The sequence below is a fragment of the Barbatula barbatula genome, assembly GCF_947034865.1.
Source record: "Barbatula barbatula genome assembly, chromosome: 20".
Lineage (NCBI taxonomy): Eukaryota > Metazoa > Chordata > Actinopteri > Cypriniformes > Nemacheilidae > Barbatula > Barbatula barbatula.
The window spans coordinates 5698932-5717601 of record NC_136783.1 but is presented as its reverse complement, the minus strand read 5'-3'; positions in this window follow the sequence as shown (position 1 = coordinate 5717601).

Below are 18670 nucleotides of genomic sequence, written 5' to 3'. Positions count from 1 at the left end.
CCTCTTATTTTCTGTCTTCTAAAAAATTATTTTTTTACTTACCTCACTATTCTTAGCTTTGTATACTGTGCTAGGCTTTAATGGACTGGATTTAATTAACTTATGCATTTTGTTGCCTATATTGTTATAATTGCTTCCAATGTTTCCTCGTCTTTAAGTCGCTTTGGATAAAAACGTCTGCTAAATGACTAAATGTAAATTTTATGAAATGTGTAATGTCATGTGTAATGTGTAGTGTGTAGCCTTGAAATTTTAGCATGTCTACGTAATCATGAATAAATGCTTCTTGAGACACACAGTGTTGCTTCTTTGCATGCATCAAATGAATTGTTTCTGGCTATATGCATCCATGCATTAGTTTGAGAGGGGTGGAAATGGGACACTTGGGTGAAACAAAACTGCCCCAAAAGTACCCCCCCCCCCCACTTTAAATACAGTTTTTTCTAAGTCAATTTGGTACATTTCTCTGATCCGATTTGAAATTCTCAAAACTTCTTGTTCAACCCTTACATCCTTGTGTCACGTGTGCACATCAAACAAGCATTTTCTCATTTCTTTGAACAAGTTGCAAATGCTTTGGTACATCCATGCAAATGATTATGACAAAATTCTGTGCAGATTCCTACATTATCAATTGCTTATGTCATGTTGATCAAAATGCATTATAATGGGTCTCTGTAGAATAGTATAATCCCCACGACATTTAAGCACTAGTTTTACAATATACAGTAAGTATACTTTAAGTAAACAGTGGCATTTTATTTTACTCAATTTAGTGTTTTGCATTGCTATATTCTTTCCACATAGTACTGCAAGACAACTTCAATGTGTTGCAGACGGCCCCTTTTCACACCTAAACAGTCTTTTGACACTCTCTACAGGGATCTCATCCCTGAACAAGAGAGGGGGCAGATTGGAGATGACCTGCCAAAGTACGTGTTAGTTTGGGACAATGTCAGTTTCCATCGCTCCAACATCATCATCAACCACGTTGAGGAATTTTTCTCAGCATGAAGATTAAAAGTATATGATCGCCAGCCGCATACACAGATGACCCTTCTGGCTGCCATGGATGTAACGTGTGATGACATCACAGCTGATGCCTGCAGAGGCTGGATTAGACACTCTGAAAGATGATTTTCACGCTGTATCGCAAGAGAAGATATTTGTTGTGATGTGGATGAGAATCCGTTGCCCAAAAGACAGGAACGTCAGGAGGTGTAGGAAGACTGCACTGTAATTCCACTGCACTGCATGTACAGTTTTCCCTAAGGAGATTGTCTTATGTTGCATCACAATGGCACTGTCTGTCAATAAATTATTGTACAAACAGTAAAAGCGTTAACGTGACTCATGTGCCGTCTCTTGCAATCAAACAATCAAAACCAGAAATGCACTTACTGTTTTGCAAATGACAATGATGATTCGAGAAATGCTCCACTCATCACTCTCAGGTCACTCCGCTGCACACGTCTGATCACTTCTTTGTCACCCCCGACCTCACCGCTCCAGACAACGCAGATGTCTTACCGCTGGTCACTTTCCGGCGCTACCTACGGTCCCTCCCTCCTGCTTTTCCTCTGCTGTCTTGTCTGCACTCCCCCCCTCTGAGGAGCTCTCTCTTTTGAATACCAACAGTGCCAGAGACACTCTGTGTTCCACGCTTACATCCTGCTTGGACAACATATGCCCTCTTACATCTGGACCAGCCCGTGCATCCCTGTCTGCCCCCTGGTTATCGGATGTACCACGTGAGCATCGCACCAGCCTCCGGTCAGCTGAGAGAAAATGGCACAAGTCAAAAGACCATACTGACCTCTCTCTCTCTACTTTCTCCGTTGACGTCACCTCTGCAAAAACTGATTATAACCACTCGAAAATCAGCAACTCTCCTGACTCTCGCACACTCTTAAAAACCTTCTCTGCTCTCCTCTGTCCGCCTGCTCCCACACCTTCATCGGAGTTAACGGCTGATGATTTTGCATCGTTCTTCGTAAAGAAAACTACCGCCATCAACAGCCAATTTTCTACGCCACCATCACCCGCCTTTTCTCCTATGTCTGAAGATGATGTTTCCAAGGTCATTGGTTCCAACCACCCTACCACCTGCCCACTGGATCCCATCCCCACCCATCTCCTCCATGCCATCTCTCCAGCAGTTGTGCCTGGTCTGACCCGCATCATCAACTCTTTGCTCACCACTGGGACATTTCCCACTGCTTTCAAAGAGGCCTGCATCACACCGCTACTGAAGAAACTCACTCTCAACCTTACACTGCTAGAACACTACAGGCCGGTGTAGTGTGTGAAAATGCATATCTTCCGTCAAAATGTAGATGACTGATTTTAACCTCTTATTATTTTCTGTCTTCTTAAAAAATTATTTTTTTACTTACCTCACTATTCTTAGCTTTGTATACTGTGCTAGGCTTTAATGGACTGGATTTAATTAACTTATGCATTTTGTTGCCTATATTGTTATAATTGCTTCCAATGTTTCCTCGTCTGTAAGTCGCTTTGGATAAAAACGTCTGCTAAATGAGTAAATGTAAATTTTATGAAATGTGTAATGTCATGTGTAATGTGTAGTGTGTGGCCTTGACATTTTAGCATGTCTACGTAATCATGAATAAATGCTTCTTGAGACACACAGTGTTGCTTCTTTGCATGCATCAAATGAATTGTTTCTGGCTATATGCATCCATGCATTAGTTTGAGAGGGGTGGAAATGGGACACTTGGGTGAAACAAAACTGCCCCAAAAGTACCCCCCCCCCACTTTAAATACAGTTTTTTCTAAGTCAATTTGGTACATTTCTCTGATCCGATTTGAAATTCTCAAAACTTCTTGTTCAACCCTTACATCCTTGTGTCACGTGTGCACATCAAACAAGCCTTTTCTCATTTCTTTGAACAAGTTGCAAATGCTTTGGTACATCCATGCAAATGATTATGACAAAATTCTGTGCAGATTCCTACATTATCAATTGCTTATGTCATGTTGATCAAAATGCATTATAATGGGTCTCTGTAGAATAGTATAATCCCCACGACATTTAAGCACTAGTTTTACAATATACAGTAAGTATACTTTAAGTAAACAGTGGCATTTTATTTTACTCAATTTAGTGTTTTGCATTGCTATATTCTTTCCACATAGGACTGCAAGACAACTTCACTGTGTTGCAGACGGCCCCTTTTCACACCTAAACAGTCTTTTGACACTCTCTACAGGGATCTCATCCCTGAACAAGAGAGGGGGCAGATTGGAGATGACCTGCCAAAGTACGTGTTAGTTTGGGACAATGTCAGTTTCCATCGCTCCAACATCATCAGGCAATGGTTTGCGGCCCACAACAGGATAATGGTGGATTTCCTCTCACCCTACTCAACCACGTTGAGGAATTTTTCTCAGCATGAAGATTAAAAGTATATGATCGTCAGCCGCATACACAGATGACCCTTCTGGCTGCCATGGATGTAACGTGTGATGACATCACAGCTGATGCCTGCAGTGGCTGGATTAGACACTCTGAAAGATGATTTTCACGCTGTATCGCAAGAGAAGATATTTGTTGTGATGTGGATGAGAATCCGTTGCCCAAAAGACAGGAACGTCAGGAGGTGTAGGAAGACTGCACTGTAATTCCACTGCAATGCATGTACAGTTTTCCCTAAGGAGATTGTCTTATGTTGCATCACAATGGCACTGTCTGTCAATAAATTATTGTACAAACAGTAAAAGCGTTGACGTGAATCATGTGCCGTCTCTTGCAATCAAACAATCAAAACCAGAAATGCACTTACTGTTTTGCAAATGACAATGATGATTCGAGAAATGCTCCACTCATCACTCTCAGGTCACTCCGCTGCACACGTCTGATCACTTCTTTGTCACCCCCGACCTCACCGCTCCAGACAACGCAGATGTCTTACCGCTGGTCACTTTCCGGCGCTACCTACGGTCCCTCCCTCCTGCTTTTCCTCTGCTGTCTTGTCTGCACTCCCCCCCTCTGAGGAGCTCTCTCTTTTGAATACCAACAGTGCCACAGACACTCTGTGTTCCACGCTTACATCCTGCTTGGACAACATATGCCCTCTTACATCTGGACCAGCCCGTGCATCCCTGTCTGCCCCCTGGTTATCGGATGTACCACGTGAGCATCGCACCAGCCTCCGGTCAGCTGAGAGAAAATGGCACAAGTCAAAAGACCATACTGACCTCTCTCTCTCTACCAGTCTCTTCTCTCTACTTTCTCCGTTGACGTCACCTCTGCAAAAACTGATTATAACCACTCGAAGATCAGCAACTCTCCTGACTCTCGCACACTCTTAAAAACCTTCTCTGCTTACCTCTGTCCGCCTGCTCCCACACCTTCATCGGAGTTAACGCCTGATGATTTTGCATCGTTCTTCGTAAAGAAAACTACCGCCATCAACAGCCAATTTTCTACACCACCATCACCCGCCTTTTCTCCTATGTCTGAAGATGATGTTTCCAAGGTCATTGGTTCCAACCACCCTACCACCTGCCCACTGGATCCCATCCCCACCCATCTCCTCCATGCCATCTCTCCAGCAGTTGTGCCTGGTCTGACCCGCATCATCAACTCTTTGCTCACCACTGGGACATTTCCCACTGCTTTCCAAGAGGCCTGCATCACACCGCTACTGAAGAAACTCACTCTCAACCTTACACTGCTAGAACACTACAGGCCGGTGTAGTGTGTGAAAATGCATATCTTCCGTCAAAATGTAGATGACTGATTTTAACCTCTTATTATTTTCTGTCTTCTTAAAAAATTATTTTTTTACTTACCTCACTATTCTTAGCTTTGTATACTGTGCTAGTCTTTAATGGACTGGATATAATTAACTTATGCATTTTGTTGCCTATATTGTTATAATTGCTTCCAATGTTTCCTCGTCTGTAAGTCGCTTTGGATAAAAACGTCTGCTAAATGAGTAAATGTAAATTTTATGAAATGTGTAATGTCATGTGTAATGTGTAGTGTGTGGCCTTGAAATTTTAGCATGTCTACGTAATCATGAATAAATGCTTCTTGAGACACACAGTGTTGGTTCTTTGCATGCATCAAATGAATTGTTTCTGGCTATATGCATCCATGCATTAGTTTGAGAGGGGTGGAAATGGGACACTTGGGTGAAACAAAAATGCCCCAAAAGTACCCCCCCCCACTTTAAATACAGTTTTTTCTAAGTCAATTTGGTACATTTCTCTGATCCGATTTGAAATTCTCAAAACTTCTTGTTCAATCCTTACATCCTTGTGTCACGTGTGCACATCAAACAAGCATTTTCTCATTTCTTTGAACAAGTTGCAAATGCTTTGGTACATCCATGCAAATGATTATGACAAAATTCTGTGCAGATTCCTACATTATCAATTGCTTATGTCATGTTGATCAAAATGCATTATAATGGGTCTCTGTAGAATAGTATAATCCCCACGACATTTAAGCACTAGTTTTACAATATACAGTAAGTATACTTTAAGTAAACAGTGGCATTTTATTTTACTCAATTTAGTGTTTTGCATTGCTATATTCTTTCCACATAGGACTGCAAGACAACTTCACTGTGTTGCAGACGGCCCCTTTTCACACCTAAACAGTCTTTTGACACTCTCTACAGGGATCTCATCCCTGAACAAGAGAGGGGGCAGATTGGAGATGACCTGCCAAAGTACGTGTTAGTTTGGGACAATGTCAGTTTCCTTATGTCTTATGTTCAGATTTCTACATTTGTTTGTGCTATGCAGTGCTGTCTTTTCCTGTCTGCATCACAATGACACTCTCTGTCAATAAATTATTCTACAAACAGTAAAAGCGTTAACGTGAATCATGTGCCGTCTCTTGCAATCAAAACCAGAAATGCACTTACTGTTTTGCAAATGACAAGGATGATTCGAGAAATGCTCCACTCATCACTCTCAGGTCACTCCGCTGCACACGTCTGATCACTTCTTTGTCACCCCCGACCTCACCGCTCCAGACAACGCAGATGTCTTACCGCTGGTCACTTTCCGGCGCTACCTACGGTCCCTCCCTCCTGCTTTTCCTCTGCTGTCTTGTCTGCACTCCCCCCCTCTGAGGAGCTCTCTCTTTTGAATACCAACAGTGCCACAGACACTCTGTGTTCCACGCTTACATCCCGCTTGGACAACATATGCCCTCTTACATCTGGACCAGACCGTGCATCCCTGTCTGCCCCCTGGTTATCGGATGTACCACGTGAGCATCGCACCAGCCTCCGGTCAGCTGAGAGAAAATGGCACAAGTCAAAAGACCATACTGACCTCTCTCTCTCTACCAGTCTCTTCTCTCTACTTTCTCCGTTGACGTCACCTCTGCAAAAACTGATTATAACCACTCGAAGATCAGCAACTCTCCTGACTCTCGCACACTCTTAAAAACCTTCTCTGCTTTCCTCTGTCCGCCTGCTCCCACACCTTCATCGGAGTTAACGCCTGATGATTTTGCATCGTTCTTCGTAAATAAAACTACCGCCATCAACAGCCAATTTTCTACGCCACCATCACCCGCCTTTTCTCCTATGTCTGAAGATGATGTTTCCAAGGTCATTGGTTCCAACCACCCTACCACCTGCCCACTGGATCCCATCCCCACCCATCTCCTCCATGCCATCTCTCCAGCAGTTGTGCCTGGTCTGACCCGCATCATCAACTCTTTGCTCACCACTGGGACATTTCCCACTGCTTTCAAAGAGGACTGCATCATACCGCTACTGAAGAAACTCACTCTCAACCTTACACTGCTAGAACACTACAGGCCGGTGTAGTGTGTGAAAATGCATATCTTCCGTCAAAATGTAGATGACTGATTTTAACCTCTTATTATTTTCTGTCTTCTTAAAAAATTATTTTTTTACTTACCTCACTATTCTTAGCTTTGTATACCGTGCTAGGCTTTAATGGACTGGATTTAACTAAGCATTTTGTTGCCTATATTGTTATAATTGCTTCCAATGTTTCCTCGTCTGTAAGTCGCTTTGGATAAAAACGTCTGCTAAATGACTAAATGTAAATTTTATGAAATGTGTAATGTCATGTGTAATGTGTAGTGTGTGGCCTTGAAATTTTAGCATGTCTACGTAATCATGAATAAATGCTTCTTGAGACACACAGTGTTGCTTCTTTGCATGCATCAAATGAATTGTTTCTGGCTATATGCATCCATGCATTAGTTTGAGAGGGGTGGAAATGGGACACTTGGGTGAAACAAAACTGCCCCAAAAGTACCCCCACTTTAAATACAGTTTTTTCTAAGTCAATTTGGTACATTTCTCAGATCCGATTTGAAATTCTCAAAACGTCTTGTTCAATCCTTACATCCTTGTGTCACGTGTGCACATCAAACAAGCATTTTCTCATTTCTTTGAACAAGTTGCAAATGCTTTGGTACATCCATGCAAATGATTATGACAAAATTCTGTGCAGATTCCTACATTATCAATTGCTTATGTCATGTTGATCAAAATGCATTATAATGGGTCTCTGTAGAATAGTATAATCCCCACAACATTTAAGCACTAGTTTTACAATATACAGTAAGTATACTTTAAGTAAACATTGGCATTTTATTTTACTCAATTTAGTTTTTTGCATTGCTATATTCTTTCCACATAGGACTGCAAGACAATGTTGTGGAGTTTTCTTATTCCTTAATCAAGGTGAGTCAATTTTGACAAACGCAACACACAGAGAGCATGAGTTACCTTGCAAGGTATTTTATATTTATTGACATTCAGTCTGCATCACAAGCATGGTGCAGAGAGAAGGCCCTCTTTCCTTCTGCACCCAGAGTTTATATATTAAAACGTGACAGCCCCTCCCTTTGCCCCCTAGCCAGAATCCCGAGCTGGTTTACGAGAAGTGATGCCCGTTATTCCAAACAGAACATCTTGGCCTCTGCTCGAGGGCAAAGGCAGAGTGGTATGACGCGTACAGAGAAAAACATGATAACATACACAAGAAAACATAGATAAAAACTTCATAAACATATAGATAGACACATCAAGAAGCTAGACTAGAAAATTTCCATTACATTCCCCCCTTTTATCATATATGATAACCAAAATCTTTATACTTTGACCTGTAAGATGAGCAACGCCCTTTCTCTTACAGGTTTCATTCTTCTATCTAAACAGTTCTTAAAATCCCACTAGAATTGGTAACACCACCTGCTTGAGCCCCACTCCCCAACTTTAGCAATTCCACCACTTCAACAGGCTGTTTAGTCATATCATCCGGCTTCCTGAATGTAGAAACAACAACTGACCCTGAGCATTTTACACACACACCGCTTTTCTCTGCGGTGAGCACATCTAAAACTAACCTACCCTGCAATCCTAATTCCCTACTTCCAAACTGTTCAATTCTGTACTTTACTTTTCTTCGGCCTTGTTGGTGCCGTTTGCAACTGTCAACAGGGTTGTGCACCACTAACAACTGTCATTCACTCCAATATTGCCTTTCTCATACCTACGTTTGTCTCTCCTGGGTCTATCCATGTTCTAGCCTCTACTTCTTGTGCCTCTTCTTCTGCCTGCTCTGCGGCCTGAAAATTGGCTGCACTGATATCTGAACCTTCTGACCTGTGTCCTTTATCTCCTCAATCTCATACACCAATACTGACCTGCTTAAACCTTCATCACTTGCTTAAACCTTCATCACTTGCTTAAACCTTCATCACTTGCTTAAACCTTCATCACTTGCTTAAACCTTCATCACTTGCTTATTCCTTCATCACTTGCTTATTCCCACTCTTATTGGGAAGTTCCTCCCGTTACCTCATATTTAAAACACTTTCTTTTGCCTTTTTATTTGGCCGTCCCAGGGGACATAATGGCCCACATTTTCAAATTTTGTTGCCTTATCCAGAACATCAACTGAGGTACACGTACCTCTACACAAATACATATTTGTATTATAAATACATACATATACGACTTCCTGGAAGCTGTGTAATGATTTGTCAGCTCCATTTGCTACTGCTCTTTTGGCCTGCACAAACATTTTGAGAGCAAAAACACAAAAACACAAAAACACATTGCCTTGTAACATCCCCCCTTTTGACGCGTGGTCTAGGCCATGCGTCAAAATCGCAAAAGCAGAGAAAAAATGTTTTGGCAAACAGGTGAGGCCATTTTGGGCCCCCCCAAACATTGTCTGTGTATATAAATGAGCACTCCTTCCAGAGTGCACGCTCAGCTGGTTCTGCAAAATGTTTGCATCTCTGCAAGAGAAAGAGTTTTGTTAGTGATTTCTGGAGAAAATCTGTCTGTGGCTCCGATGTTGCTTGCTTTGCTGCAAGGTCAGCCCGTCGGCTTCTTGCTAAAAAATTGTTTCAGATACAAAAGTGTGTGCGTCACAGTCACACACAACAATGGCTGATGGGAGAAGAATGGCAGATAGCATATCAGCAACCTATGTGTGATTAAGAATGTTTTTACCATCATCTTTTACAAAGTTTCTGTGTTTCCACAGTGTGCCAAAATCATGAGTTACACCAAATGCATATCTACTACCTGTGTGAATGTCTACATTTTTATTCTTTGCTAATTCGCATGCGCGTGTGAGTGCAATGAGCTCTGCTGTCTGAGCAGAGAAATGGTCCCTAAAAATGATATCAATTGCTTCTTTGCTTTTGGACTTGCGATGTCTGTAATTGCAGACACGCTTTGCGGACAGCTGTCTGCCGCGGTCAGTAATTTTGTGACCCAAAAATGAACAAATCGTTTTGCCAGCTGGACTTTGGAGATATTTACTTTGTGTTCTTTTCTCTTATCTTTTTAACTGGAAACAAAGGCCTGCGCACCGGTGAAGTTGGGCATGGCACAACTATGCCTTTATTTTTTAATCTTTTTAAACTCATTAAATATGGGCCTCATGGTTTGAGGCTTCTGTTTTGAGGGGGAATTGCTGTTTGCGTGGACGAAAATTACCCTTGGGCGTTATCACAACAGGTTCACAGTTCCTAATCAACCCAACATAATATTTTCCTGTTACCCAAAGTTGTACGGGCACCTTCCCAAAATTTCTTCATTAATCTTTTTGTGTGTGAAAACACTTCAAGTCCCCTTGTTGCTGACAGACAGGCATGATTCTCAGGATGGGCGTGCAACAAATTTGAATATTGCACGTCATCCCTTTTAACCCATTCTATGGCGTGCGCATATTTGTCAGCAAAACACCCACAGCTCCCCACACAATTGTAATCAACGTCATGAGGCTCTGTGAGGCAAAACTTTCTACATCGTACTTACGTAATTCAAAACTACATCGTACAGCTGTACGAGCGCTGCACACGGGTCGTGTTGGTATCATGCTCAATCTGTCATCATACACATTATGACTCTGCACAGCAAATCAATCGGGCAGCAGTCAGACATGAGAAACCTGTGTTGAAATTTGACACTCCCCAACTCGCATTGCACCCTTTTGACATAAATTATTCTACATTAGAGCCACTAGCATTTAGGGAAAACACAGCTAGTTTAGACTCTGGCAAATTTAAACACTTCTTGTGAATCACAGTAGGCTATTTGTTGCCCCTGAATCTATCAATAATTCAAGCGGTTTGTTGCACACAAGCATTGTGCATTTTAGCAAAGTTCAGAAAGCGGTTTCATTCATCATGGAATGTGAGCTAAGCAGATCTTCATTGCATACAGTAGGAAAAAGCATTTCTTCATTGCATATGCTAAGGGAAATCATACTCACCACCCTCGGAATGATGCCTCACCTCCTCACTTCCATCTAGCTTTTCTTTGACATCCGTGCTCCTGGAGGCTCAGGACAGGCACTGCGCCAATGTCCCGTTTTTCCATAATTGAAACACTTCTCTGGATCATAATTACTAGAGGGTTTAAAACCTCCTCTCCCTCGCCATCTTCCTTTTCCTCCGTGCTCTCCTCCGATATTCATTAGAGCCATGTGGAGTTCTTTATCTTGTGTGTTTTTCTTCTGAAGCTCTTTCTTGCCTGTTTGTCTTTCGGCGTGTACAGCATGACGGATGATCTCGCTCATTCTCGCACGATCTGGCTCGATGCATGATTTTTCCACTTCTCGTCTCAGCTCTCCCCTTAGGTTTCGCAGAAAAGTGGATCTGAGATGTCCTTCGAACGGACCAATGTCTGGTCCGTCTGCATCAGGTTGAAGTCCAGAATGTTCTTTAAATACTTCCTCCACAGGCCATTTACCCTGTAGCTTTCTTAGGTCAGATGGTTTCAGTTTGACTTTCAACAGTCTCTCTAATTCTCTCATAGAGGGTGAGAATTCTTTGCAAAATGTCTTCTTTGTCTGTCGGTGCTGGTTGCGCTCTTTCCTGCTTTTGACACACCACGGGCTGTGGCATGTGTTGCACTGGTGCTGGTGGAGACACTGGTGGGGGCACTGGAGCTGCCTCGATCGGGTTCAGATGTCGGTGAGGAGGGACACAATCATCCTCCGGTTGGTGTTTGTAACAAGTCATAGATGGGGGTAAAGAAGACAGAGGGGTTAAATCATTATATTCAATCAAAACAGGGTACAATGGAGCATGCGGCGATGGGGGTGTATGACACGGCGGTGGAAGTTCTTCCAATGCCCTTTCTTTAAAAACATGGTCACGTCTATTTGCTTCCTTTTCCCATAATTCTAAACATTTACACGCTTCGTCATATTTTTCCCTTTCTTTTGTAGACATTTTAAATATGTATTTTTTCCCCCTGTGTTCTCTTATTTTCTCTAATTTTGTGGTACTAAATGTACCGTTTTCTGGAAAGTTAGCTTTTTCTTTTAAATAGGGTACACCTTGTAAACTTCCCGTTCCCCAATTTTTCCTCATTTCTCTGTATGTTGGTTTATCCATATTCACGATTCTGAGTAGTCCCCCCTCTAATCAGGCTGTTTAGAATCTAACGATTCAGAGTAGTCCCCCCTTCTTAAATCAGGCTGTTTAGAATCTAACGATTCAGAGTAGTCCCCCCTTCTTAAATCAGGCTGTTTAGAATCTAACGATTCAGAGTAGTCCCCCCTTCTTAAATCAGGCTGTTTAGAATCTAACGATTCAGAGTAGTCCCCCCTTCCTAAATCAGGCTGTTTAGCGCTAAGTAGTCCCCCCTTCTTAAATCAGGCTGTTTAGAATCTTTTTGACTCACCGTTTTTCACTTTTGTGCCTTGCACTGAGTTCTTTTGGGATCACGTCAGCTTGGGGTCCGGAGTAGAGTTCTCTCGTCCCTGTATGGGGTTAGAGCTGGATTTGCTATGTCCAGGATGATCAGTCAACTCTAGTCCGTTCTCCGTCAGCCTTGTGATCCCATACCTCGTCGCCAAATTGTTGTGGAGTTTTCTTATTCCTTAATCAAGGTGAGTCAATTTTGACAAACGCAACACACAGAGAGCATGAGTTACCTTGCAAGGTATTTTATATTTATTGACATTCAGTCTGCATCACAAGCATGGTGCAGAGAGAAGGCCCTCTTTCCTTCTGCACCCAGAGTTTATATATTAAAACGTGACAGCCCCTCCCTTTGCCCCCTAGCCAGAATCCCGAGCTGGTTTACGAGAAGTGATGCCCGTTATTCCAAACAGAACATCTTGGCCTCTGCTCGAGGGCAAAGGCAGAGTGGTATGACGCGTACAGAGAAAAACATGATAACTAACACAAGAAAACATAGATAAAAACTTCATAAACATATAGATAGACACATCAAGAAGCTAGACTAGAAAATTTCCATTACAACAACTTCACTGTGTTGCAGACGGCCCCTTTTCACACCTAAACAGTCTTTTGACACTCTCTACAGGGATCTCATCCCTGAACAAGAGAGGGGGCAGATTGGAGATGACCTGCCAAAGTACGTGTTAGTTTGGGACAATGTCAGTTTCCATCGCTCCAACATCATCAGGCAATGGTTTGCGGCCCACAACAGGATGCTGGTGGAGTTCCTCTCACCCTACTCAACCACGTTGAGGAATTTTTCTCAGCATGAAGATTAAAAGTATATGATCGCCAGCCGCATACACAGATGACCCTTCTGGCTGCCATGGATGTAACGTGTGATGACATCACAGCTGATGCCTGCAGAGGCTGGATTAGACACTCTGAAAGATGATTTTAACGCTGTATCGCAAGAGAAGATATTTGTTGTGATGTGGATGAGAATCCGTTGCCCAAAAGACAGGAACGTCAGGAGGTGTAGGAAGACTGCACTGTAATTCCACTGCACTGCATGTACAGTTTTCCCTAAGGAGATTGTCTTATGTTCAGATTTCTACATTTTTTTGTGCTATGCAGTGCTGTCTTTTCCTGTCTGCATCACAATGACACTGTCTGTCAATAAATTATTGTAAAAACAGTAAAAGCGTAAACGTGACTCAAGTGCCGTCTCTTGCAATCAAACAATCAAAACCAGAAATGCACTTACTGTTTTGCAAATGACAAGGATGATTCGAGAAATGCTCCACTCATCACTCTCAGTACACTCCGCTGCACACGTCTGATCACTTCTTTGTCACCCCCGACCTCACCGCTCCAGACAACGCAGATGTCTTACCGCTGGTCACTTTCCAGCGCTACCTACGGTCCCTCCCTCTTGCTTTTCTTCTGCTGTCTTGTCTGCACTCCCCCCCTCTGAGGAGCTCTCTCTTTTGAATACCAACAGTGCCACAGACACTCTGTGTTCCACGCTTACATCCTGCTTGGACAACATATGCCCTCTTACATCTGGACCAGCCCGTGCATCCCTGTCTGCCCCCTGGTTATCGGATGTACCACGTGAGCATCGCACCAGCCTCCGGTCAGCTGAGAGAAAATGGCACAAGTCAAAAGACCATACTGACCTCTCTCTCTCTACCAGTCTCTTCTCTCTACTTTCTCCGCTGACGTCACCTCTGCAAAAACTGATTATAACCACTCGAAGATCAGCAACTCTCCTGACTCTCGCACACTCTTAAAAACCTTCTCTGCTCTCCTCTGTCCGCCTGCTCCCACACCTTCATCAGAGTTAACGGCTGATGATTTTGCATCGTTCTTCGTAAAGAAAACTACCGCCATCAACAGCCAATTTTCTACACCACCATCACCCGCCTTTTCTCCTATGTCTGAAGATGATGTTTCCAAGGTCATTGGTTCCAACCACCCTACCATCTGCCCACTGGATCCCATCCCCACCCATCTCCTCCATGCCATCTCTCCAGCAGTTGTGCCTGGTCTGACCCGCATCATCAACTCTTTGCTCACCACTGGGACATTTCCCACTGCTTTCCAAGAGGCCTGCATCACACCGCTACTGAAGAAACTCACTCTCCAAACCGTACACTGCTAGAACACTACAGGCCGGTGTAGTGTGTGAAAATGCATATCTTCCGTCAAAATGTAGATGACTGATTTTAACCTCTTATTATTTTCTGTCTTCTTAAAAAATTATTTTTTTACTTACCTCACTATTCTTAGCTTTGTATACTGTGCTAGGCTTTAATGGACTGGATATAATTAACTTATGCATTTTGTTGCCTATATTGTTATAATTGCTTCCAATGTTACCTCGTCTGTAAGTCGCTTTGGATAAAAACGTCTGCTAAATGACTAAATGTAAATTTTATGAAATGTGTAATGTCATGTGTAATGTGTAATGTGTAGTGTGTGGCCTTGAAATTTTAGCATGTCTACGTAATCATGAATAAATGCTTCTTGAGACACACAGTGTTGCTTCTTTGCATGCATCAAATGAATTGTTTCTGGCTATATGCATCCATGCATTAGTTTGAGAGGGGTGGAAATGGGATACTTGGGTGAAACAAAACTGCCCCAAAAGTACCCCCCCCACTTTAAATACAGTTTTTTCTAAGTCAATTTGGTACATTTCTCAGATCCGATTTGAAATTCTCAAAACTTCTTGTTCAATCCTTACATCCTTGTGTCACGTGTGCACATCAAACAAGCATTTTCTCATTTCTTTGAACAAGTTGCAAATGCTTTGGTACATCCATGCAAATGATTATGACACAATTCTGTGCAGATTCCTACATTATCAATTGCTTATGTCATGTTGATCAAAATGCATTATAATGGGTCTCTGTAGAATAGTATAATCCCCACGACATTTAAGCACTAGTTTTACAATATACAGTAAGTATACTTTAAGTAAACATTGGCATTTTATTTTACTCAATTTAGTTTTTTGCATTGCTATATTCTTTCCACATAGGACTGCAAGACAACTTCACTGTGTTGCAGACGGCCCCTTTTCACACCTAAACAGTCTTTTGACACTCTCTACAGGGATCTCATCCCTGAACAAGAGAGGGGGCAGATTGGAGATGACCTGCCAAAGTACGTGTTAGTTTGGGACAATGTCAGTTTCCATCGCTCCAACATCATCATCAACCACGTTGAGGAATTTTTCTCAGAATGAAGATTAAAAGTATATGATCGCCAGCCGCATACACAGATGACCCTTCTGGCTGCCATGGATGTAACGTGTGATGACATCACAGCTGATGCCTGCAGAGGCTGGATTAGACACTCTGAAAGATGATTTTCACGCTGTATCGCAAAGAGAAGATATTTGTTGTGATGTGGATGAGAATCCGTTGCCCAAAAGACAGGAACGTCAGGAGGTGTAGGAAGACTGCACTGTAATTCCACTGCACTGCATGTACAGTTTTCCCTAAGGAGATTGTCTTATGTTCAGATTTCTAAATTTGTTTGTGCTATGCAGTGCTGTCTTTTCCTGTCTGCATCACAATGACACTGTCTGTCAATAAATTATTGTACAAACAGTAAAAGCGTTAACGTGACTCATGTGCCGTCTCTTGCAATCAAACAATCAAAACCAGAAATGCACTTACTGTTTTGCAAATGACAAGGATGATTCGAGAAATGCTCCACTCATCACTCTCAGGTCACTCCGCTGCACACGTCTGATCACTTCTTTGTCACCCCCGACCTCACCGCTCCAGACAACGCAGATGTCTTACCGCTGGTCACTTTCCGGCGCTACCTACGGTCCCTCCCTCCTGCTTTTCCTCTGCTGTCTTGTCTGCACTCCCCCCCTCTGAGGAGCTCTCTCTTTTGAATACCAACAGTGCCACAGACACTCTGTGTTCCACGCTTACATCCTGCTTGGACAACATATGCCCTCTTACATCTGGACCAGCCCGTGCATCCCTGTCTGCCCCCTGGTTATCGGATGTACCACGTGAGCATCGCACCAGCCTCCGGTCAGCTGAGAGAAAATGGCACAAGTCAAAAGACCATACTGACCTCTCTCTCTCTACCAGTCTCTTCTCTCTACTTTCTCCGTTGACGTCACCTCTGCAAAAACTGATTATAACCACTCGAAGATCAGCAACTCTCCTGACTCTCGCACACTCTTAAAAACCTTCTCTGCTCTCCTCTGTCCGCCTGCTCCCACACCTTCATCGGAGTTAACGGCTGATGATTTTGCATCGTTCTTCGTAAAGAAAACTACCGCCATCAACAGCCAATTTTCTACGCCACCATCACCCGCCTTTTCTCCTATGTCTGAAGATGATGTTTCCAAGGTCATTGGTTCCAACCACCCTACCACCTGCCCACTGGATCCCATCCCCACCCATCTCCTCCATGCCATCTCTCCAGCAGTTGTGCCTGGTCTGACCCGCATCATCAACTCTTTGCTCACCACTGGGACATTTCCCACTGCTTTCAAAGAGGCCTGCATCACACCGCTACTGAAGAAACTCACTCTCAACCTTATACTGCTAGAACACTACAGGCCGGTGTAGTGTGTGAAAATGCATATCTTCCGTAAAAATGTAGATGACTGATTTTAACCTCTTATTATTTTCTGTCTTCTTAAAAAAATATTTTTTTACTTACCTCACTATTCTTAGCTTTGTATACTGTGCTAGGCTTTAATGGACTGGATTTAATTAACTTATGCATTTTGTTGCCTATATTGTTATAATTGATTCCAATGTTTCCTCGTCTGTAAGTCGCTTTGGATAAAAACGTCTGCTAAATGACTAAATGTAAATTTTATGAAATGTGTAATGTCGTGTGTAATGTGTAGTGTGTGGCCTAAAAATTTTAGCATGTCTACGTAATCATGAATAAATGCTTCTTGAGACACACAGTGTTGCTTCTTTGCATGCATCAAATGAATTGTTTCTGGCTATATGCATCCATGCATTAGTTTGAGAGGGGTGGAAATGGGACACTTGGGTGAAACAAAACTGCCCCAAAAGTACCCCCCCCCACTTTAAATACAGTTTTTTCTAAGGCAATTTGGTACATTTCTCAGATCCGATTTGAAATTCTCAAAACTTCTTGTTCAATCATTACATCCTTGTGTCACGTGTGCACATCAAACAAGCATTTTCTCATTTCTTTGAACAAGTTGCAAATGCTTTGGTACATCCATGCAAATGATTATGACAAAATTCTGTGCAGATTCCTACATTATCAATTGCTTATGTCATGTTGATCAAAATGCATTATAATGGGTCTCTGTAGAATAGTATCATCCCCACGACATTTAAGCACTAGTTTTACAATATACAGTAAGTATACTTTAAGTAAACAGTGGCATTTTATTTTACTCAATTTAGTGTTTTGCATTGCTATATTCTTTCCACATAGGACTGCAAGACAACTTCAATGTGTTGCAGACGGCCCCTTTTCACACCTAAACAGTCTTTTGACACTCTCTACAGGGATCTCATCCCTGAACAAGAGAGGGGGCAGATTGGAGATGACCTGCCAAAGTACGTGTCAGTTTGGGACAATGTCAGTTTCCATCGCTCCAACATCATCATCAACCACGTTGAGGAATTTTTCTCAGCATGAAGATTAAAAGTATATGATCGCCAGCCGCATACACAGATGACCCTTCTGGCTGCCATGGATGTAACGTGTGATGACATCACAGCTGATGCCTGCAGAGGCTGGATTAGACACTCTGAAAGATGATTTTCACGCTGTATCGCAAGAGAAGATATTTGTTGTGATGTGGATGAGAATCCGTTGCCCAAAAGACAGGAACGTCAGGAGGCGTAGGAAGACTGCACTGTAATTCCACTGCACTGCATGTACAGTTTTCCCTAAGGAGATTGTCTTATGTTGCATCACAATGGCACTGTCTGTCAATAAATTATTGTACAAACAGTAAAAGCGTTAACGTGACTCATGTGCCGTCTCTTGCAATCAAACAATCAAAACCAGAAATGCACTTACTGTTTTGCAAATGACAATGATGATTCGAGAAATGCTCCACTCATCACTCTCAGGTCACTCCGCTGCACACGTCTGATCACTTCTTTGTCACCCCCGACCTCACCGCTCCAGACAACGCAGATGTCTTACCGCTGGTCACTTTCCGGCGCTACCTACGGTCCCTTCCCTCCTGCTTTTCCTCTGCTGTCTTGTCTGCACTCCCCCCCTCTGAGGAGCTCTCTCTTTTGAAAACCAACAGTGCCACAGACACTCTGTGTTCCACGCTTACATCCTGCTTGGACAACATATGCCCTCTTACATCTGGACCAGCCCGTGCATCCCTGTCTGCCCCCTGGTTATCGGATGTACCACGTGAGCATCGCACCAGCCTCCGGTCAGCTGAGAGAAAATGGCACAAGTCAAAAGACCATACTGACCTCTCTCTCT